This window comes from Rhinolophus sinicus, linkage group LG15, assembly GCF_036562045.2.
Source record: "Rhinolophus sinicus isolate RSC01 linkage group LG15, ASM3656204v1, whole genome shotgun sequence".
Lineage (NCBI taxonomy): Eukaryota > Metazoa > Chordata > Mammalia > Chiroptera > Rhinolophidae > Rhinolophus > Rhinolophus sinicus.
Window position 1 is genome coordinate 18,643,420 of NC_133764.1, and position 24,764 is coordinate 18,668,183.

The 24,764-nt window shown below is 44.4% G+C and overlaps 1 pseudogene; it reads left to right on the top strand.

Moving 5' to 3' along the window:
• Positions 1-20,315: 20,315 nt before the first annotated feature.
• On the top strand, positions 20,316-20,518 carry LOC141568793 (guanine nucleotide-binding protein G(I)/G(S)/G(O) subunit gamma-5-like; annotated as a pseudogene).
• Positions 20,519-24,764: the final 4,246 nt, after the last annotated feature.

The following is a 24,764-nucleotide window of genomic DNA, read 5'->3' on the forward strand; positions in this document are numbered from 1 at the left end:
CCTGACAGGGCTACCCTTCTAAACTGTGTTACCCAAGTTTCCAAGCCCACATCAGTCCATTGATAGAAATAGGGCCATGCATTGTAGCAATCGGTTTTCTGTGGCTCTGTCCCCAGCAGCTCGTGGAGACTGTCCCAGGTGAGCCCAGCAGGTGTCTTGCAGATACTCTGCCTTCAGAGGTGAGCTTCCCAGGACTCAACCACCCCATTAAAAATGCTGACTTTTAAGAAACCTAATTCTCAGTGTCCATAGCAGGTGTGAAGCCACCAGATTGTCATAAAGCCGCCACTGATCAACCGTGCTGATCAACTGTGCTCCTTCTTGGCACGTTCGTGAAATTGTCCATTCCTTTATGCAGTGCTCTGGGGACTCAGGCCCTCTCCCCAGCATCACGCTCTTCTCCTTGCTCTGACCTTGAGCCTCGTGTGTTCTTCAACTCTCTTTCCTTAGGATGACGTCTTCCCAGGAAGCCCTTCATCCCTTCTGCAAATAGACCCTAAAGAATCTTCCCTTCTGGTCCTCTAGGTCTGCTCTGACAGGCCTAACTCCTACAGAAAATCATCCTAAGCAGTAATAATCATAGCTAACCTCATTCATTCAACAAGTATTGATTGGTTTCCCACTTTGTACCAGATAGTGTTCTAGGTGCTTGAGATATGGCAGTGCACAAAGGAAGACAACAGAAAGAATCCCTGCCTTCATGGAGCCCAAGTTCTGGAAGGGTATCGGGTGCTATCCAACACCACGCACTGATATAAGCACCTTCCATGTACGAGCTCATTTAAGCCTCAGACTGACTCTCTGAAATATACCATTACTACACCCAATTTACAGATGAGAAAACTGAGGCACCAAGAGGTTAGGCAACTTGCCGAGAGACAATAATAACCACCCTTTATTGAGTTCTTTCACTGTGTCAGACACTGAGCCCCTTTTGCGTTCATTATCTGGGCAGCGTGGGAGGAAGTGAAGAGGTCTGAGGTAGGACAGGTGTGGTCTGAGCCCCAGCTCACTGTGTGGCCTTCACATTCCTACTTCCCAGTGTCCTAAAGGAACGCACTCTTAGGTGGCTCTGGGTCGTGTGAAATATTTGAAATGCCCAGATTGGAGTGAGTTTTCCTGCCTCCCTGAAACCTGGAGGGAAACCCGAGAAAAGAGGACGGGTCCAGAGATGCAGGTACTGTGTGCAGAGGAGCCAGGGGGTAGTACCTGTGACAAAGCCAGCAGCTGCGGGCTGGGGGTGTGAGTGGGCAGAGCTGAAAATGGGAGCGCCACCCAGTAACTGCAGACTCCACTTGCTTCCCATGTGGAGCCCTAGATGCCCTCAGCTCCTGTTGGTTCCAGGGGTGACCAAGTTTCAGGGCCCACAAATGATCAAAATCTGGGGCATCCCGTCTGCAAACTTCGTACTGGAAACACCACGGTGGAAGGCAGGGAGGGCAAGGAGGATAAAATTAACACCTGCGGGTCTGTGGGAAAACTACCGCCGCCGTGGGGAGGACCCGGTGGGACGGGGGACGCGGCGGGAGGGCAAGAGTGCTGGATTCCAGTCCCCTCACTTCCCAGGGTGGGCTGTGCTGCCTTGATCAAGGCACACACCTCCGTCCCCCAGCTCTCAGTTTCCCCATCCGTGGGCGTCAGGGGTCTGACTCCAGGCAAGCCACGCGGAGAGTGGGGAAGAGCAAAGTCAGAGGCCATCCTCGGTTTCCTTCCCTCTTCGCCTGCCGGGTCCTGGAGGAGGTGGGTCCTGGCGGCAGAGGGAATCCAGCTCCCAGGCGCCCAGGGGAGACCCTGCGGACTCTGGCGCCCCCTGCGGGCCTAGAGGCGCCGTGCAGCGCCCGCGTGGGGAGCGGGCCGGGGAGGGTTCCTGGCTGGCCTTGGTGGGCGCAGGATTGTCATTGGGGAGAAAGGAAATGACTCACCTCCCCGGGGCCGTGGAGCGGCCCGGGGCGAGTGTGGAGACGCGGCCACAGGAACCTGGGACAATGGCGGGAAATGAGAGGAATGTGGACCTGGCTGCAGTGGCGCTGCCCCTCAGTGGCCCCTGACCCTGGACCCTACAGAGGGGAGCTGGCCGGGGCGCTGAAGGAGCGGGCATGGGAGTGAGGGCATGGGGTGGCGGGAGGAGGATGGGGGCAGAACCAAGCCTGGGGTGCTTCAACCTGAAGAACAGCCCAGGTCATCTTCTAACAGCCTCATCAGACCCCAGGTGGCTACCCATTGCCCTTTGCACAATACTCAACTTTGATTGAACATCAGAGTCACCCCAGGGGCTTGTTAAAACTTACATCCCTGGGCCCCACCCAAGAGGTAGGTCAGAGCTGCAGCAACATGACTGTGCATTTTTAATAAACTCTTAGGCGATGCTGAGGCAGGGCTCCTGGGACCACCCTTTAAGTAGCACCACCTTAGAAGGAAGTCCAAGCCACGGAGCTGGCCTATTGTACAGATTCCTCCAGCCTCACCTCTACCCACTCCCTACCCCCTCCACACACGTTCTAGCAAGACTCGGTTACTTACATTTGCTGTTTCTTTCCTCTGTGTGTTTGCACAGGCTGTTTCCTTTGACTGAAACACCTTCCCTTCACTCCACTGCCGCCCAAACTGGCTGAGTTCTACCAACCCTTTAATATCTTCTCCACACCATGGAGAAGGACACAATCAAAGGACACAATCAACAGAGCAAAAAGGTAACCCACAGAATGGGAGAAAGTATTTGCAATTTCAATATTGGATAAGGGGTTAATATATCCTTGATATATTAAGAACCCCTACAACTCAACAACCAAAAAACACAACACAATTTAAAAATGGGCAAAGGAACTGGAATAGACACTTCTCCAAAGAAGATATACAAATGGCCAATGAGCACATGAAAAAATGCTCTGTATCACTAATTATTAGGAATATGCAAATCAAAATAACTATGAGATACCATCTCACCCATTAGGATGGCTACTATCAAACAAAACAAAGCAAAACAAAAACCCAGAAAACAAGTGTTGATAAAGATTGGAACGCTTATGCACTGTTGGTGGGAATGTAAAATGGTGCAGCTGCTATCAAAAGAGGTATGGTGGGTCCTCAAAAAATTGAAAGTAGAAGTACCATATGATCCAGCAATTCCACTTGTGGGTATATACCAGAAAGAATTAAAAGTAGAAATTGGAAGAGATATTCATACACTTAGATTCACAGCAGCATTATTCAAAATAGCCAAAAGGTGGAAACAACCCTAGTGTCTGTTGGCAGATGAATGGATAACCAAATGTGATACAGTAGTCCCCCCTTATTCATGGGGGTTATATTCCAAGCCCCCGCCCCCCGCCAGGGGATGCCTGAATCTGCCAGATAGTACCAACTCTACATAGTTATATTTTTTCCTATGCATACATATCGATGATAGAGTTTAATTTATAAATTAGGCACAGTAAGAGATTAAGAACTATAATAAAATAGAACAATTGTAACAGTATACTGTAATAAAAGATATGTGAATGTGGTCTCTCTCTCTCTCTCAAAATATCTCGTCCTGTCCTCACCCTTCTTCCTCTGATGATGTGGGATGATAAATTGGCTTTGTGATGAGATGAAGTGACATGAATGATGGAGGCATTGTGACTTAGCGTTAGGCTACTATAAAGGTAACTTGAACACAAGCAATGCGAAATTGTGACCGTCAATCTGATAACCAAGATGGCTACTAAATGATTAATGGGCAGGGAACATATACAGTGGGTATGCTGGACAAAGGGATGATTCACATCCTGAGTGGGGCAGAGTGAGACTGAGCAAGATTTCATCACACTGCTTAAAGCCACTGAACTGTACACTTAAAAATGGTTAACATGGTAAATTTTAGGTGATGTGTATTTTACCACAATTAAAAAAACATTTTTTTAATCTCCCTGGCAGCCTCCAACTGCTTGCTTCTCCTCTCCCTTCAGAACAGATCAGGCCTCCTTATTTGCTCCCACTGTGCCTAATACCCCCAGGAAAGCATACAATGCAGAGGTCTTGGCATTTGTTTATTTTAATTCACGTATTTATTTTGCTAATAGACAGTGGGCTCCTTGAGGCACATACACAAGTGGGATGAGCAGTCGGTAAAGGTTTGACCCATGAATGAATAGCGGATGAGGGTCAAAGAAAGGATGATTGGATGTGTAGGTGGGTGGATGCATAGGTGAATTGACAGATATATGAGTGGATGGATGGTATATGGACGGATGTCCCCAGAGTATAAAAGGGCCCTTGCAATGAAGTGGTATCCTGTCCCAAGAGGCTGTGCCCACTGACCTGGTGTGGTAGGGTGAACAGGTTAGCACAGTTTTCCATATCTGGACAGGGAGTTTAAACCAAACTTAAGGGGAAAAAACCTTTTGGATTTCAGAGTTTTTTAGATTTTGGAACTGCAGACCAAGGGTTGTAGGCATGTACCAATTTATATTCCCTCCAGAAATTTATCAGTTCTCATTTCCCAATGTCTTCACCAGCATAGTGTTATCAGGCTTTGTAAATTTGGACAATCTGATGGACATGAAATGGGGTCTCATTACTTTTATTTGAATTCCCATGATTACTAGTGAGGTTGAAGTTTTTTTGTTGGTTTATGGTCATTTGGGTTTCCTTTACTGAGAATTTCATGTTTCTCTTATGTTGTTCTTCTTTTATTGATTTATACGAATCCTTTATATATTCTGGATACAAACAAGTGCAATGAATTGCAAATATATTGCCTTTTCATTTTTATGGTACCTTTTGTCATAAAGAAGTTTGAAAAAATTTTTTTAAATGTACATATATATATTTTTTAATTGGGGAATATTGGGGAACAGTGTGTTTTTCTAGGACCCATCAGCTCCACGTCAAGTTGTTTTCAATCTTGTGGAGGGCGCAGCTCACTGACCCATGTGGGAATCAAACTGGTGACCCTGGTGTTATGAGCACTGCAATCTAACTACTGAGCCAATGGGCCACCCTGAAGTTTAAATTTTTAAAGCAGAAAAATTTATCAATATCTTTATCAATATTTATCTATATTCTCCTGGCCCCTTTTTGTCTTATTTAAGAAACTCTTGGGCGGCCAGGTTAGCTCAGTTGGTTAGAGCGTGTGCTCTTAACAAGGTTCCTGATTTGATTCCTGAATGAGGTGGTGGGCTGCACCCCCCACCCCCCACTCCCCCCACCCCCCACAACCAGATTGAAAACGGCGACTGGACTTGGAGCTGAGCTGTGTCCTCCACAACTAGATTGAAGGACAACAACTTGACTTGGAGCTGATGGATCCTGGAAAAAACACACTGTTACCCAATAAAAATATAAAAATTAAAAAAAAAAAAAGAAAAGAAAAGAAACTTTACCACTTCAAGTTCATAAACATATTCTTTTATAGATTTTTTTTTTAAGTTTCAAATTTTGGCTTTCTAAATTTAGGTTAAAAATATATATCTGGAATCCATCTTTGAGAAAAGTGTGAGGAAGGGATATAATTTTATATTTTGTATACGATAGCTAGTTGTTCTATCATGATCAGTTGGTTTCTTCTTTTCCCACTGATCTGTAGAAACACCACGTTTGTTATAGTCCAAGTTCCCATCAAGGTGTGATCCATCTCTGAGTCATCTATTCATTTTCATGATCTCTTTGTCTACCTTTTATAATAATAAATCTTTATACTTGGCAGGACAACCCACCCTTTCCTTATTCCTCTTCAGTAGTGTCTTAACTATTCTTGGCCCTTTAGTCCTTTACTTTTTTATTTTTAAGTGGAGAAGCTTCTTTTTAAAAAAAAATTTTTATTGGGGAATATTGGGGAACAGTGTGTTTCTCCAGGGCCCATCAGCTCCAAGTCGTTGTCCTTCAATCTAGTTGTGGAGGACGCAGCTCAGCTCCAAGTCCAGTTGCCATTTTCAGTCTTTAGTTGCAGGGGGCGCAGCCCACCATCCCATGCGGGAATTGAACCGGCAAGCTCGTGCTCTAACCAACTGAGCCATCCGGCCGCCCCAGTCCTTTACTTTTTTTTATAGAAATTAAAAGAAAATGTGTCCATTTCCAGAGAAAAAAACAATTGGATTTTGATTAGTATTGTCTGTGGGCCACAATTTCCCTGTTAGTAAGGAGATAGGAGAATAGATCTTTTTTTTTTTTCCAAAACAAAGAGGGCAGTTAAACCTCGCTCGTTCTGTGGTTAGTTGTCAACAACCTCCAATGCCTAGAAAACAAGAGAAAATAAGAAGAGGGTAACAAAAGTCTCTGAGAAACTATAGATATCCCAGAGCTTATGCTCTAAATCACACACACTTTTGTCAGAAGAGACCTTCTCAGGCTTCCCTCAGAAATTACTTTTGCTCTAGTCACTGCTCTAAGAAACTTGATTATCTGGTTTTCTAGCCTACAGCAAGTTAAAAGCTTCAACGTGGAAGAGGATATGCAGAGAGGAAAGCATGCTAATAACTAAGTCTGAACAAAGAAAAGTCCAAATAATTCTCAAAACCATATATAGGAATATAAGAGGGCAGCAGCGTGGGGCCACGTACTTCTAGGACCTTGGGGGCCATGGCTCTGCATTTTATAAACAGAAGGAAGGTCTGCTCCACTTGATCATTCAGGATCCACCCTCACCCTGTGCCTTTCCAGGCTTCTCCAACCGGCCATTCTGGTCAGAGGTGAGAAGGAAAAACAAAGAAATTCAAGTCCATAACTTCCTCTTAGGCAAGTGAGGTGGGAATAGGCACCCACGACTTGCAGGGCCATCCCATTGCTGAGAGGTTGTCCTATGGCCCTATCCAGCTGAACAGGGGCTGGGAGACTGTCTCTTGCTGGTCATGTAGGCTCATGTAGGGTCTATAGACCAGCATAGGAATTTGGCTTTCACCCTGAGGGACACAGGGAGCCACTGGAGGGTTTGGAGCCCGCAGTGGCTTCATCTGACTTGTTAAAGATCCCTGTAGCTGCTGTGCTGAGAAGGATGAGGGGGTGAGGGTGGGGACAAGGGCAAAAGTAGGGAACTCAGTTTGGATGACCTGCTTCCATGAAGCTTTCCCGGCCCCCTCCTGCCCTCAGGGGGAGCTGACCTGCACACCCACGACATATCTCACACTGCAAGCACTTTGCTTATCTATTCCCCTCCAGCTCAATGTACCCATAACACGTGGCCCAGGACAGGTGCTCAGCAACATGTATTAAGCATATTGGATGCAACTGAACTAACAGCTGGAACCTGGTATGTTGTTGGTCAGGGTTCTTTGAGTGCAAGCAACAAAAACCAATTCTGTCTTAAAGAAAAGAAACTTGGGAAATGCCCCAAACCCACAGGAAGGCTGGAGAATGAGGCTTTGAAATAGTATAGGAAGCAGAAAAAAAGTTTCTTGGCAGTCAGGTTATGCTGCTGAGGTGAATAATCCAACTGCCTCTCCCGGCGTTGTTTCAAAGTCCTGAGAAGGGGTCTGACTGGAAGCACTTAGGTTGTCTGTCGAAGCTTTAGTCTCACTGGGGCAGAGAGAGGAAGCATTGTGACTGAAAAAACCTCCAGATACCCTTTTGGACGAGGTTCCCTGATTCACTGTCTCACCAAGGCTGTGCTCGTGGGGGACAGGTCATGGGAAAGGAAACCAGAGATCTATTTAGGGAAATGAATGCTGAATGGCTAAGAGCCAGCAAATGTCCACTACAATTTACTAGGGTTAGCAAAGCATAGAGGCATGAACTGTGGACTGTGAAGGAGACGCATCTCCTTCATCTTTGCACTCCGGTGTTCAGTACAGTACCTGGTTCTCAGTAAGTGCTCACCTAACGATTATGCAGTAAGTGCATGGATGGAGTAACCAGCTATGGAAACCCAAGTACTAGTAGAGTCCCATGAAACATCAATTTTATGAATAAAAGGGGATCAGCTAGCAGCAATCTCAATGAAGAGATTTGCCAAAAGGAAAAAAAAAATTGTCTCAGGGGACAAATTGTAGCCCAGTCTCTTCTGGACCTTCCCAAAGGGCCCATCCATCTAGCTCTGAGCAGGATTAACATTTATTTAAAGTATTGGCCCCATGCAGCCCTGGTTGATTGTGCTGGATGCAGTGGAGAGAATGGGCAGCAGGGGGTGGGCCAAGCTCCAAACCCTCTCAGAAGCCATGGCTCTGGCCCAGACATGGCGTCCAGGCGTGGAGCCCAGCAGCCTCAAGGGAAGAACCAAGCAGGAAGCTTGTGTGTGCAACGAAGCCAGTGTATTCCAAGGAAACCCGCCGGGCCGGGCACCAAGAAGTGTCACAATCTAGATGTGGGGGTTTGGCTGTGGAGAAGGCCTGGAGGCCATACAGTCCAGAGGTCTCCAAATGTACTCGTAGGCCTGGGACATCACAGAAGAGTCCCCGGTGCATACCGGGGGGTGAGGGGGAGAAGAGGCTGTACTCAGAACATCCAACCTTCCACCATAGCAGGAACACACTTTCAGGTTTTCCAGGAAAGTTTCTATTTGAATAAAGAGTTCATCTGTGTAATGTCGCTGTAAGAAATGTCCAAACCTCTAGAGAACTTGAATTAGTTTATTTGAACTAAACTAATGACAATTGCTGGGAAGCAAAAATCCCAACAGGTTAAGAAAATATTCCAGAGAATGGCAGTTTTGCAGCTTATTTTCTACATTAGAATCAAAGGAGGAGACATAAGGGGGTTACATGAAATCCATTGGTGGTAGATGAAGGGGGTGGGAGAAAGCAAAGCGGAGAAATCTCTGGGATTGGATAAAAAGTATTTCTTTTACATTGGTGGGTACAGGATAGTTAATTAACATTTACAGCATGCAGATGGTATTTGGGGAACAAGATAACAATGAGGGGTTCTGTGGTCTCCTGCTCTGGTGCAGTGGGTTATGCCCTGAGGGGTCTGGAAAAAGGGATTCCTCTGATATTCCAAGGGTATGTTATCTTAGATTCAAAAAGACAATAAACAGGCTCACTTAAGGTAAAGAATGACCTTCCTTTGTCAAGGAAGCTACAGGCCAAGGATGTGACTACCTGCCATGTCCTGCTTTTAGTCAGGAATTTTTATGTTCAGATCATCCTATGTAGTTAATTTTGGTCTCTGAGTTTGTAGGGCCCGCCACGCAGGCCACCCCTGAGCTTGTCAGGTTTAGTATGTGGCCCCCTTTTTCGTCCACACTTCCCCCTTTTGGTCATAAATCAATCGAAAGGATGCATCGATGACCAACCTTCTGGTTGGATAATGTGGTCCCACGGTGCTAGAAAGGCTCATTTCTAGGAAGTGTTGAAATGGTGGACCACTGGGGGTGGGATAAGACCGTAATCTTGGATGGCAGTCAAGGGTGAATTTTTTTTCCAAAAGGAAAGTTGGGTAAACGAGAGGTAGTCAGGTCTTATGGGCCTTCACTAAGTAAAAAACATACCGGGTCATTTCTAACCTGTAAGTTATCCTGATCCAAGTTTTGCTGTCTTACTTTTCTGTATTTTGTATCTAGTATAACATTTACTTATAGCTTGAGGGCACACGATATACCTCTTCAGTTTTCATCATCTGACCATGAGATGGGTTCCCATTTACTATTGTCACTGTTATTAATATTATTATTATTGTTATTATTATTATTTGTTTATTTGAACCTGTCCCAACTACCTTCCCATTGGAAGCACTCAGGTGTCATTCATTATTAATCGGATTCCTGCTAGTTGTGCAATTGGGAACTGTAACTTTAAGGTTTAATTGGGTTAAGGCTATAAGACCACAATGGCGTAAGTTATAACTACCAACTAAAAAAATAAAATAAAATAAAAATGAAAAATTTCCAGTGGCCAGGAGGACAGTAAGAGTTTCATGAGTAATTTTTCTGTGCCTCAGCAGCCATTATAGAGAGGCTTTTTTTTTTTAGCCACTTCAGCTTCCATCTAAATTAATATAGTTAGTAATCTTTGTTGGCTTAGGGTATAAGCAGGTTCCCATAATTGGGTTCTAGCATTTATACACAAAATTCCTTTCTCAATATTTTTTTTCCACTAACCTTCTACAACTTCACTTGTCCTTCTCATTTGTCTCCTTTTCCTCATTCAGAAATAATCAACTTATTAATTTCCCTTTAACTTCTTTCAAAAACATCCATTTTCTTCCTTCTACAATAACCTCCCTTCTTAATTTCAAAAAAGAAACCATAAAAATAGTATTCTTGATAATATAAAAGTTATATTAACTTAATATAAAAGTTATATGAACTTCAACAATTATTAACAGTTGGGCTATATAAGTGCAGGGTTTGGGAAAAGCCCAATAACTATCATTATGACTAATATTATTAGCAGACAGGTAAAGACAAATAAATGGTTGTTTTAAGTTCAATATCAATTTTGTAGGTATACAAGCCTTCTCAAAGTCTTGGGTAGACAGCTATGTCGACCTCTGATGTCCGTGGCTTCTCATCCTCGAGGGGTCTTTGAGGCCGCTGACAAGTCCCTTCCAACGAGGTTGGAGAGTCTTTAATTGATGTCTTTTCCAATGGACAAATTCTCCTGGTTATGAGTCGTGTCTTTGAAGTCTTCCTCTCCTGGAATCTCACTGTGAAGTGAATCAGTTGCTAATTTATCAATTTCTTTAAGCCGGTTGATAAGTCCTTGACAATAATGTAGAATGTCTCCTTTTAGAAAAGTTGGTTCATATGTCCCTTCATCCAGACACCTCGGGTAACCAGTGACTAATGAAGAGAAAGGCTATGGTTACCAAAAGGAGTGAATCTCAGGTTGAGGAGCACTGTAGGGAGAGCTTTGGGCCAAGGGAGATTAAAAACTTCTGAAATTTTACCTACGTAGTTGAGTTTTAATTGTACCATTTGTGTAGTTCACCAATCCAGAGGACTGGGGTGATAAGCACAGTGAAAATACTGTAGAATAGGCCAAATATTACAAATGGATTATATTATTTGCCCAGTGAAACGAGTCCCTCGGTCACTATGTAACTCACTGGGAATTCCCCAATTGGGGATTATTTTTTCCAATAATAACTTACCTACCTTTAAGGCAGTTGCTTTCCTGCAATGGAATGCCTCAGCCCAGTGAAACAATATATAAATCATGACTAACACATAATTGTATCCTTGAGATGGTGGCACTTGGATAAAATCCAATTATCATACCTCAAATGGACCTAAAGGAAGTGGGAAATGTCCTTGGGACCCAAGGAGTGATTTTCCAGGGTTATATTTTAGATAGAACATCTGCTATACACTTTACAAGCTACTATAGGAGGAGGTTTCCAAAAATATTCTTTATTCCATGAAATCATCTTTTCAGGACCCCAATATGTTAGCTCACGTACATGTTGAAGTAATTGAGCCCCTATAAGTAAGATTGGTTTCTGATTGGTCCAAGCCATATCTATTTGTCTGGGTAAAATTTTCCCTGTTTCGTTACCATATTTTCTTTCTTTCTTTCTTTCTTTCTTTCTTTCTTTCTTTCTTTCTTTCTTTCTTTCTTTCTTTCTTTCTTTCTTTCTTTCTAACATTTTTTTTATTAGTTTCAGGTGCACAAAACAATGTAATAGTTAGACATTTATCATTACCATATTTTCTTTTCTTCCTCTGCAGCTGTTCACTGGAACTTTAAAAGAGAGTCTCTTATTGATTTAATAGGGAAAAGAAACATTTTCAAGTCTGTATATTTTGGCTGCTTATTGATGCTTGTCTAGCTGCAGCATCTGCTAAATTATTTCCTTTTGCTTCCATGGTGGCAGCTTTAGGATGCCCTGGAATTTTGATAATTGCCAATTGTTTTGGTTACTGCATGACATCTCATAATTCTGCAACCTGTTTTCCATTCTTTATGGGCTGCCCTGAGGAAGTCAAGAAGCCTCACTTCTTCCACAACTTTCTGGAAGTTGTGAACTACACCAAAGGTATAGCGACTGTCAGTGTAAATATTGGCTATTTGATTGTTGGCTGACTGACAAGGTCATGCTAGAACAATTAATTCAGCTTGTTGGGCAGATCTTATTCGGGTAAATAAGAACCTTAAATTTACATTCACCATGGAAGTTATTGCATATCCAGCTCCATAATGACCCTGTTCATCTTTCAGATGAGATCCATCTGTAAACCAAATTAAGTCAGCATTATCATTAAGAGTTTCCTGTAAATCATCTCTAGGAACAAGAAGGTGGTCAGTAAGCAAAACATGATTGTGGATGTCTTCATCCTGCAAAGAAAGTAACAAAGCTGCTGGGTTAAGACTGTTACAATGAGTTAAAGTAATATTATGTGCAGGAAGCAAGAGTACTTCATAAGAAGCCAGTGGACTGACAGAAGTGTTGAGTGTGATGAGAATTCAGTGGAGATTCAAAAGAATGAGTAACATAAATAAAGGAGAGCCCATAACTGTGTATTCTGTTCGTTTGCATAGCACGACTGTAGCAGAGATGGCTGTCATGCAGGGAGAGAGCCCTTTAACTACTGAGTTTAATTGTCTAGAGTTTCTTTAGCTTATATCTCTTTGGGGTTCCAGTGAATTGGATCAGGTTGATCTGGTTTTAAAATACGACATATAGAGACTGGGCCATTATTGAAAAATTTGGAACCCAGTTGTGACAGTATCCAGTCAGACCCAGGAATCCTCTAAGCTGTTTTGTTTGTTTGTTTTTAGAAGAGGAAAGGATATTATTCCTTTGAGTCTTTCAGGGTTAATTAGTAGCCCATCTGTAGATACTAGATGACCAAGGTATTTTACTTGGGGTAAACAGAATCAAAGCTTGTCCTTTAAGACCCTATGTCCCTTTTTGGCTAGCTATTGTAAAAGGTAAATTGTGTCCTCTTGGGAGTCTAATATATCCTAGAGCCTAAGAGTAAATTATCCACATATTGGATTAGAGTAGAATTTCTGGGAAATTCAACATCAGCTTTTAGTATCTGAGAGAAATAGGTGGGACTCTGTATTTCCTTGGGGCATTACTATCCAAGTAAACTAGTGAGCTTCCCAGGTGAAAAAGCAAAGAGGTATTTACTGTCTTTTGTTTTGTTTTGTTTTGTTTTACAGGAATGTTGAAAAAGGCACTACATAAATCTGTCACTGAAAAATATCGGCAGTATATACAGGAATAGCTGATATGAGGGTACGTGGATTTGGAACCACAGGATATCTTTATTTACAGCTACGAGATCCTGTGCCAATCTCCATCCATTCCCATTGGGTTTCTTTACTGGAAGGATAGGAGAATTATGGGATCTTGTACATGGAATTATAAGCCCCTTTTCTTAAAAAGTAATCTTTTTAAGTATAATGGGCTAATTCCAGCTAGTGCATCAGGCCTTAAAGGATATTGGCAAATATTAGGTAGAGGCAAAGGATTGTCAATAGTTATTTTAATGTCAGGGGCTGACTTAATCTTGCCAATATCTGTACTGGAAAAGGCCCAAAGTTTCACTGAAACATCCTGTAACAAACGTTCAGTCAGTCTCAAGACTAGTTTCCTTTCATATAGGTTCTTTGAAGTCATTATTTTCCCAACTGGTTCAGTATCTGATTCATTTAATTCTAAATACATTTTACCCTTCTGGGAGAAGGATTATGTGGGTGTCATTGGTTTCAAGATAGTCTCGCCCTATCAGGGGAGTTGAGGCAGATTTGATTAGTAAAAATATATGTTGCCCTGTATTGTTCCCTAGCTGGAAGGGGACAAGTTCTGATTTAAAAACAGACATTGGTTGATTAGATGTCCCTACCATTTGTACAGAAGCTTTACTCCGAGGGAGAGGGCAACTTAGTCAGGTAGTGTTCAGAACAGATAAAGCAGCCATCTGTAACCCAACCATGAATGTGGGCAGTCATCCCCCAGCCCTCCTTACTGGGAGCCTCAGTGACCAGTGAGGGAGATGTCCCATCCTCAGCCCTGAGCCCCAGCCAGCCAGCCAGGGCAGGGACATCACCTTTCCTTTGGAGCAGGGCCCCGCCTGGAATTGGCCCCCAGGATTCAGTCTTCGGCGGCAGCCAGTCTCATCCTGTGGTCATGGATGTGGAAATTCCATTAAATTCTCTGTAATTGAAAAAGAGAGAGAGGACAGATAAAGGAGCCCCAGTATCTACAAGGACCTAAGTAGTTTCTCCTTTTATGGTAATTTCAATTTCTCTTAAAGTTTTAGTAAGAAGGGGACATGCCCTCTTATAGTCCTTGGAGCAGCCCTATGCTTGCTTCTGTTTCTTTTCTTTTTCTAAATCCCATTTCAGTTTTCTACAATCCTTCCTAAGGTGACCTGACTTTTTACAATAAAAGCAGATTCCTCTACATACGTTTCCCCCAGCAAACCTTGTTCAGCAATTCTGTTGCTTTGCTCTCAGAAACCAGTACATGTGTTAATTGGAATAGGTCAGAATAGCCAGGATCATATATGTTCTAACAGTCAATTCAAATTCCTTTGCGAATTCATCAGGGTCTTGGAGCCGGTCGAGGGAATCTTTAGTAGATTCCTTACTTCTGTTTGTATACAATTGCTGGTTCCACTGCCTGAGACCCGCTTTTCTCCAAAGGGAGCTGCCAGAATTTCCGGGTGTTTTTTTTTTCCTTCCTAGTCTATCCTGGTCTGGTTTTCTATTGAGTGTCCCCTAGGTCAGTAGGGAGCTGCAGTAGGGGTGTAGGAGAGAGAGAAAGAGGAGGAGGAAGAGGGAAGACTAAATCCAGACAACGAAGTAAAGGATGCAGTGGGGCAGTTGGAGCAGAGGGAAAAGTGGGGTGTTGGCAGTGAGCAGCTTCGGAAACCTTCTTTAGTGCAGAGACAGTCCATACATTTTCTTACTAACTTCCTGGAGAGAAGAACGTCTCTCTGTGGATGGTTTCAGAGGCTTCTATTTGCCAAGCCTTCCATTCATTCAGTTTGATTTTAAAGCCAGTTTTTTTCTAATTATTCACACAAAAAATGAATTTAGATGTCAAAAGCGCTCCATTTGGCCATCGGAAGCTGATATCACTTCTAGTTAAATCTCCCCATTTCTGTAAGTACCTGCAAGTAAAGTCTCCTTAGGAACTGTACATCTGCAGGAGTGTTATGGTGCTGGAGACCGGGAGCTTGTTGGCCTTGGAGGTACTATTTCCCATGTTCATTTTAGTTTTCCTTTGAGATCTGCAGAGTCTGAACAAATTTATCGTGATATTGTGTAGTGGGTTGAAGTGTGCTGCTTATGGGTTGAGCTCCAAGCGGCTGTCACCTTCTGAGTTGCTTCAACCCTCTTACGTGCCTCGGTCTCTCTCCCCAGCTGTCTAGTACAACCGTGAGGACTCGGAGCGCTAGGTAACCAGCCTTTCTGTGCGCGTCCCCAGACAAGTCAAATATTTAATTACAGTTGTGTTGGAAATCCATATGGGGCCACTGCACGTTTTGAGGAGTACCCTCAAACACCTCCACAAAGATTCTTGGCAACTAAGAATACCCGAAATTCAAGCTGGAGGGAGTAAATACCCCTTATCTTCAGAGGTGAACAAGTTCAGACTCTTATTTATCCAGCAAAAATTAGAATCATAGTAAGCAATTCTAATTGAAAAGCCCAAATTAAAACCAGCCACCCATTTTTCTTTTCTCTTGTCCCTGAGTTATCTCAACTCTTGTCCTTAGCCTGGATTATCTCAACCCATAACCTTTAATGCCACCTTGAGGATTTAAAAAAAGAGTTCAAATAAAATCAGGGCCTCCTACCTTAAAACAGGGAGGCCCGGAATTCCCAAAAAAAACTCACCCAAGTTCAGTGGATACAAAGGAGGAGCTGGTGGGACACAGTGGGTCCCTGCTGGTACCTAGAACCAAATCTGGGTCTTCAGGGTGATCCTGGGTGGGCTTCTTTGGAATTCTGCCAACCATGCCAAGTAAATATCGACATAAAAAATGTACACATCTGTAGAGAACTTTAATGAGTTTATTTGAGCCAAATTGACAATGATTGCTGGGAAGCAAAATCTCAATGGATGAAGAAAATACTCCAGAGAATGGTAGTTTTGCAGCTTATTTTATACATTAGAATCAAAGGAGGAAACATAAGGAGGGTTACAAGAAATCCACTGATTAATGGGGTAGGAGAAAACAAAGCGGAGAAATCTCTAGGATTGGTTAAAAAGTAAAATGGAGAGACACATACTTCTTTTACATTGGTAGGTACAGGATAGTTAATAATTAACATTTTATAGCACACAGAGATGGTATGCAGGGAACAAGATAACAATGAGGTCTGTGCTGTGGTCAGTGGGTTGTGCCCTGAAGGGTCCGGAAAAAGGGATTCTCTTACATTCCAAGTGTATGTTATCTTAGATGCAAAAAGACAATAGACAGGCTCACTTAAAGTAAAGAATGACTTTTGTCAAGGAAGCTACAGGCCAAGGATGTGACTACCTGCCATAACTTGCTTTTAGTTAGGAATTTTTATGTTCAGATCATCCTATGTGGTTACTTTCGGTTTCTGAGTGTCGCGGGGGGCGGCCTGCGGGGTCTCTGCTCCCGCTCCCTGCTCAAGAACACAGGTGTCGTGCGGGGTGGCCTGCAGGGTCTCAGCTCCCGCTCCCACATAAGAACGCAGGACACGGTGAGGCCAAAAGGGAACACCCACAGAGCCATAGGTAGGGGAGTCATACTACTATATTCTCGCTGGCGGCTGGGTTGGAGAAACTGGAAGCAGGAGCCACACTTTTTGCAACCCTCACTGCACCGCTTGCAGGCTTAGCCATCATCTTCTTGCTAGCCCCCATTTTGCTGCTTGCGTAGGCACGGCAGTTATATTAGTGGCCAATGGCTCACTGGTTACAGCTGACGGCCAACTAGCCACAGCTGATGGCCATTCTATCACAGTTGATGGCCATTTACTACCGGAGTGAGCACCTTTCCACGTGAGGCTGAGAGCCTGGAAACTGCACTCCTGGCTCTGTCCCCACACTGAGTTTGTAGGTCCTGCCATGCTTGTCTTCCCAGAGCTTGTCAGATTTAGTATGTGGCCCCTTTTTCATTCACAGTAACAACAAAAAGTTTGGGCTCTAGCTCACTAACCTACTGCACACCCATTTTATAAAGTACTTTTGGGTATGTATGTGGGAAAGACACTTATTACTTCCGTGACCTTATTAAACTTTAGTTTCCTCCTCTATTAAATGAGGGTAACTTCAGAAGATTGTGGTAGATTAAATGGAATAATGTATGTGGTAGGTATGATTTTGAGACACTCATCGATGTTCATTTTTCTCCCTGTAGTTTTCTGTTTCCTTTTCCCCATTCAAGCAGTTTTGAGGGTTGTAGCAGAGTGGAGAAGGAGAGGAAAGGAAGCTGAGGTAACCTAAAAATCTTTAAGAGCCTACGTAAACCCTTAAGAGAACTGAGTTGATTTCTAGAAGCTATAAAAGGGGGAAAGAGGATTCATGCAAGTGTTCAAGATACCTTGGCCAGAAGCAGTGGGGAGAAGGGAGACCCCCTCACCGGAACCAGGAGGAGGCCATTCTTTGGCCTTAAGAGGGATGACAGAGGTCCCAGGGCAGCTCTCAGGAAGGCAGTGGGAGCCTGGGGCAAATGGTTTGGGGATGTGTCTAAGCCGGGCCTGTGACTGTGATGAAATAACAGGAAAATGTCAGACCTGAACGAGCCCTGCAGACAGGGCATGGGTAGCCTCAGCAGTGACTTGGCAATTGCTTTTAAAGGACCAAACCACCATCTTCTTACCATGTAGCGTTGCATTGAGACCTTAAAAGGGTGGCATAAGTCCTGGAAAAAGGTATGTATGTTTCCCCACCAGTCTGATGGAAAAGGAACCCAGGGTCAGCTATGAGGCACAATTATAGAAACCAGAGGAAGTTCTAGTTCTTGTCCCCCTTAGGTGTGTGGGCACTGAAGATGACACAGCCTGTGGATCCAAGGCCTGGAGCCCAGAGGAGGGTTGCGCCTGCCCTCTCTGCCCCTCCTCGGGCTTTCTCTGAGCCTCTGCACAGAGTGTTACCTCCTCCCCAAGTCCCATCTCTTCTGCAGTTACATCCCAACTTTGGCTTCCTCTGGAGGGTGGAGCCACATTTTATGACTCCTGTTTCCTTCTTCCTCTGGACTAGACTTTTGTGGGAGCTGGGAAGAAGGCAGTTAGGAAAGGATGAGGCAGGCTGACCTTTTGAGGGTCCCCATGTCCACCAACCCAGCCCTCAATATGGAGATGTGGCCTGATCCCACGACTTGGCAAGGAAGCCACAGGCATTGACAAAGTGACAAAAGAAGAGAAAGGGCTGAAGAAGAAAACTGCTTCCCACATAAAAATGCTTGGGAATGTGTTCCAGACACATTCTTCTCTGGGGTGATTTTCAAGGCCAGCAGAGCCTGGGGCCTAAATCTCCAGGAGGTGACTCAAGTGGCCCAGCCAATATGCAGATACTTCCTCTGTGCATTGTGTGTGTGTGAGCATGTATGTATGTGTTAAGGGATGTGTGCATGTAAATATGTATGTGCATTTTGTGTGTATGTGTGTGTATATGTGTGCATGTGTATATGTCTATACGCATAAGCGTGTGTGTGTGTGTGTGTGTGTGTGTGTGTGTGTGTCTCCATCCCAGGATAGGGACTCTCCCTACATCTTTAGAGCCCATAGGCCATTTAGAAATCCCTTAAATTCAAGCACTTCTTTTCAGGGATGTGGAAACCAAGGCCTATGGGACATGACCTGCCTGAGATCACACTGTTCTCCAGAGACAGAGAAGGAAGTGGCCTGGGATTCTGAAATGGTCTCGCCTGCAACCCAGCATGGGCCCTTCTTCCTTGGTGGAGGTCACCCTCTCCCAATGACAAAGCCACTTGATGAAGAGAACGCAGTTGCTGTGTACCCACCACTGGTCTTCTTGGGCCAGGCTCTGTGCTTTACAGTTTATCTAAGTTATGTTATTCCCTTTACTTCTCACCGTCATCACCCAAAAATGCATTTTTACCTACATATCAGATGAAGAAACAGAAGCCAGGTGTATTTAATTCCCCACAACCCATGTTTGTTCTATTTATATAATTGTGATGGACATTTTTGAGCACATACAACGTACCATGCACTGTTCTAAGCACATCGCACACGTGAGCTCATTTTGTTCTCATCGTAGCAGGTTCTATCACCCTCCCACATGCTATACATGAGGACCCTAAGGCACAGGGTTTAAGTAATTTGCTCAAGGAAACAAAAAGAGCAAGGGGAGAAGTCAGAAATCCAATACATGATGAGGAAGGGGAGAAATAAGACAGGAAGCGGAGGAAAGACATAGAAGGCTACATTCATAAGCAGGTGGGCAACGGGCTCACCTCATGGGGACCTGCTGAGAGGCTGCACAGAACACACATCAGGATTTGGCAGAGGGGTGAGGACCCTCCTCCTCCTTGGCTGAAGGTCACACTTGGGGTATGGGCAATTCCTTGGCACTTTTGAGCTGCCCCTGTGCGGGCTCCTCACCTAGGGAATGTCCTGGGGCAGAGACGCAAGGAGCTGTTTTCATAAGGTACTATCTGCAGGTTGACTCCAGGTAGCCCAGGGGAACGGGCAGGGTGGCAACTGCTATAATGTATTAGACCTGACACATGGTGCTCAACAAATGCTCGTTTTCTTCTCTCTACAAGTACATTTTTTTTTTTTTACCCAGATATTTCTGGAAATCAACAAAGTTGATTTCATTAAGTAGATATCAAAATGTGATTTGCTTTTCCAGCACCATGAAATTTTTATTGTAAAAAATATCATAAATTTCAAAACTTGCTTTGTAAGATCGCTACCCATTTATTCTTAAAAGTCATAGTCTCTACGAATGTTCAGAGCAGCTCTATTCACTACAGTCAAAAGGCAAAAGCAACCCACATGTCCATCAATGGATGAATGGATACACAAAATGTTGCATAGACTTAACAATAGAATAGTATTCAGCCACGAAAAGGAACGAAGCACTGATACACGCTAGAACAAGGATGAACATCAAAAAACATGATGCGAAGGGGAAGAAGCCAGATGCAAAAGGCCACATAATGTATGATTCTCTTTATATAACATATCCAGAATAGTTAAATCCACAGAGACAGAAAGCAGATTTGGTTGCCAGGCTGTAGGGAGAGAAAAGGAGAGCGACTGCCCAAAAGGCACAGGATGAAAATGCTTTGGAACTAGATAGAGAGGATGGTTGCACAACATTGTGAAGATACTAAATGCCAGTGAATTGTTCGCTTCAAATGGTAAACCTTATGTTATGTGAATTTCACCTCAATTTAAAAAAAGTATCAGGGCTCGCTGCCCCGCCATCTGGCTCCGCAGACCCAGGACCCACCGAAGCACAACCGACTAACCTGCCGGGTTCTGGCGTGCGCCATGTCTGATTCCTCCAGCGTCACCGCTATGAAGAAAATGGTTCAACAGCTGCGGCTGGAAGCCACAGCTGCAAATTTGAAACAATTCTGTCTGTAGAATGCTCAACATGACCACCTACTGACTGGAGTATCTTCAAGTACAAATCCCTTCAGAGCCCAGAAAGTCTGTTCCTTTTTGTAATGAAACTAATCTTTGGAGGTTTTCTAAACTACTTTTCGTGATCCAGTGAATATTCATGGGAGAGCTAAATCTGATGCCTGTACAAAAAAGCTTCTGCCTATAGCATGTGCCATACTATATAGAAAATTCTGCTTTTCTCAGTTCTTAACATGTACCTCTTTGAATTTTCATGAATTTCTATTTCATAAGGGAAATTATTTTATATACACTGGTAGCAACATACAATAGAATACTTAGTAGTAAGTGGGGGGAAAAAATATCACGTCACAGTAACCTTAAGAAGTAGAGAGAGGAGTCAAATGCAGGTCTCAGATAAGCCACACGGGAATCTGAAGAGCTGCCTCCCCCACCCAGACAGCCCTGCAGGTGTCAGAGAGCTGCAAATGAAGAAAGAAAACAATGAAGGGATATTTTTTTGTCTTTCAAATTTGGGATATGCTTTCACAAATAATTCTCAACCTCTTTGGCATGCCTATAGTGAGAAGGGCATTCACAATCACTTCTTATGGGATATAAATTAGTCTTAGCCATTCTGGAGGAAGGTTTGCCTTTTTGTATCATAAGAACTTAAAATGTTCATGTCCTTTTAAACAACCTATTTCCTATCCAGTTTTCAGATGCAGCTGTTTCCCTCAAGACTGCATTTTTACCTGGACCTGAAAGGAAAGTGTGAATATGTCCTAAATCCATGGTCAGTGGTCTAACATGTTTGTTTTTTTACAAAAAGAAGTCCATACCTTTGGACTCAATGGATAAGGTCAGGGTCCTGGCCAGAAACAGGCTCAATGCATTTAGTCTATAATTGAGGTGGGATTTCAAGTCAGTGAGGAAATATTCTACTAAAAGAGAAAGGCTGAATAGTGGTATTTGGGAAGTTAGCTAACTATTTGAGAAAAAATAAATAAATTTAGATCTTTACCTCACACTTTATATCAAAGTAAATTTCAGATAGGTTTAAAAGCTAAATGAAGAAAGAGAAGGAAGGGCCGGTCTGGTGGCTCAGGCGATTGGAGCTCTGTGCTCCTAGCGCCGAAGGCTGCCGGTTTGGTTCCCACATGGGCCAGTGGGCTCTCAACCACAAGGTTGCCAATTGGATTCATTGACTCCAGCAAGGGATGGTGGGCTGTGCCCCCTGCAACTAAAAAAAACTGCAACCGGACCTGGAGCTGAGCTGTATCCTCCACAATTAAGATTGAAAGGACAACAACTTGACTTGGAAAAAGTCCTGGAAGTACATACTGTTCCCCAATAAAGTCCTGTTCCCCTTCCCCAGTAAAATCTTAAAAAAAGAAAAAAAAAAGAAGGAAGAGTAGGAAGAAGGAGAGAATAAGGAAGAGGGAAGAGGGAGGAGGAGAAAAGATAGAGATCTGGAAGTAAATTAAGGAAATCTTTGGTACTCAGATGAGCAAAGGGAGTAATTGGCAAAAAGCAAAGGAAGAAAGGATAAGAAAAATATCAAAAGGTCAGACCACATAAAAATGTAAAGTGTATGTGTCAAAAAACAAAATCAGAAGGTAAAGTCCAAGTTTAGAAAAATATGTGTAACACATATGGCAGACTTGCCCTTTTAAAGAGTTTCTACAAATCAATAAGAAAACATAGAAAAATGCCCCGAAGAGATGAATAGGCAACTCATAAAAGGAGAAGAGCAGTTGTTTGCATCTATTTTTAAAATGCAGCAGACACGTGGTCTTGGGGGTGCCCAGCGCAGGAACATAACCCAGGCTTTCAGCAGAAAAGGCCAATTCCCCTTTTTCCAGCTAGAGGGCCATCGCCCGCCGGCCCCTCTCTATGAGAAGCTGCTCAGAGACCAGGATTCTGGGATGCCGAGCTCGCCCTTTTCGAGGACGCTGAAGAAACAATTGCATCCTTTGTAGAGGCTTTACCCAGGGCGAAGCCCATGGCCCCTCGGGGAGGTGGTGATGTGATTCCTCTCCCTGTTTACCAGGGCGGACCATGGGCTCCAGGGAGCTGGCCTTCCCAGCGCACTGCCAGCATGTTGGGAGCCGGGCCGAGGCCCCCAGCGCCGCCTCCTGAGCCGGGGCACGGCGGCCACTGGGGGGCGGTGCTGCCCAGGAGACGTGCCAGCCTTGTGCCCGGGCGGCGAAGCCAGCGCAGGGAGACCACAAGGCCCCTTTCTTCTCCCCTCTGGGAGATGAATCACAGCCGAGGCAAATGTCAGAAAGGCGGTGAACCAATGCGCCGCAAAGAGGCAGGGAGCGGGGACGCAGGCGCCTTTGAGTCATCCTGGACTCCTGCTCTGGAGCATCTGCTGCTCCCTGGGTTTTGGCCGGCAGCACCGGGAAACTGGGTCAGGCCAGTGGCCTAGTTTGCTGTTTAGCCGAAGCTGCCAATGGCAGCTTGTGAGTGGAAGGGGCATCTGGGTTTACTCGCTGGCCCGTTCATGTGACAAATATCTGAGGAGTTTCTAATAAGTGCCGAGCAGATCAGGAGGCACTCTGACAGGCAGTTTCTAGTGAACTTCTAAAGCCCGGGGCCACATGAATTCAGAATGTGTAATCTCAGGATCCTGGAAGCTGGGCTTACCTGGGCAGGTCTCCAAATCACTGATCTCCCTGTCATACTTGCAAGTTCAGCTGTCCAAATTGGAACACCTCATTCTGGCATTGGATTCCTTGGGCTCTAACGCTGCCCCACCTCTCTGACTTGCTCCACCAAGTGGCCCTTATTCTGAGCCCTCCCTCCCCATTTCCTGCTCATTTGGGCCTAAGGCTGGTGTTTGTATCCAGCTCGCAATGGCCATCTGCCTCCCACGCCTACTCAAGCCTGGCCAGTCTTCTCTTTGCTTGTGACTTTGTCCTGGATGTCGGAGCGCTGCTTTCATTTCTCTCCCAAACCCTCTCTTTTTACTAATAAAAACGACTTTTTGGTCACCTGGTCCAGAGGTGTGAGCTGCTGGACCTCCACAAAGCTAGAAGCAATCTGTATAGGTCTGTACCGCTGGAGGAGGGGGAAGCTCAGGGAAGGAAGTGGGGAGCCCACGTGGTCAAAAGACCTTGTGCCAGGAGGGAGGTCAGCAAGAGAATCAGATGGAAGAGGGGCTGAGTCTGAAAGAAGCTAGCTACCTGGCTCTTCCTCGCCCCTCTTTCCTTCCTCTTCCCACCCCCCCCCCTCACCCCCTTGATGTTGGGTCTGACACTGAATCCATATGGCGGTGGTCGCTGTGGAGTTGCTAACACAGTGTCATCTTATCCACCCCCTTCCACCCCGCACCCTGTTTCCCAGTGACTCCCAAGCATCAAAAATGCTCTGTCTGCCTGCATTATAGGTGGACACACGGAGGCTCCAAAGGGTCCAATGATTTGGCAGGAGACTGGGCAGGCAGTGTGGCCGAGGGGATTAATTCCCAGGCCTCCTCATGCTGTGCGCTTCAGAGGATGTGGCCAGAGTGAATGAGAAAGCAGGTGCTGTGCCTTTGCTAGAGGTCTTCTTCGTGGATTTGAAGGTGTCAATCTGTCTTTAGCATCCTTTAAAAAATTCTTTAAAAAATTTGTTTTAAATGTTCGGTGTAGAATGTCCATACAATATAGAAATGTATAAAATAGAATACAAATGAAAGTGCAATTCTCCCCCAGCTCCCATCTCACTGTTAACGGCTTGGTATAAATTTTGCAAGCTTTTCAAACTATAAATAAGTGAATGAACAAATGAAATAATAAATAAATAAATAAATAAATAAATTAATTAATTAATTTGACCATACCCTACTAGAACCTGCTCTGTTCTCTTCTTACAGTCTTATCTCCTTCTTTTAAAGGCTCCTCACATCTTAACATATGGTCAACTTGGCGCTCTCAGATGGACAATGAGGGAGTTTCCTGGTTTTATCTTTACAGGTACACTTCCTTGGTATCCTGTGGGAACATCTCTGGGAATAACTTCCTAAAAATGGAACTGTGAGAGCAAAGGAAATGCATGCTTCTGCTAATTTCTTTTAAAGCTTGCAGTTCCAAGGGGCTGAGAGGTGCAGGGCAGGCTTCATGCACCCACTACACAGCAGTCCCAGACGCCAGCCTCCAACGATCCCTGCTGGCCACCTCCCCTGCTTCCTGGCCTGCTCCTCACCCCCCAGTCAGGAAGCAGCCTGATCTAAATCTTCTGCCTTCTGACACCCCTGACACACACCCCACACCTCCTTATTAGCCATCAAACACCTCCACCATCCTCTGGCTATCAGAATTGACAACCGTACCACCACAGAGATCCACCCATTCAGCCAGGAACTTGCAAAGTCTTCCTCTTGCAGCC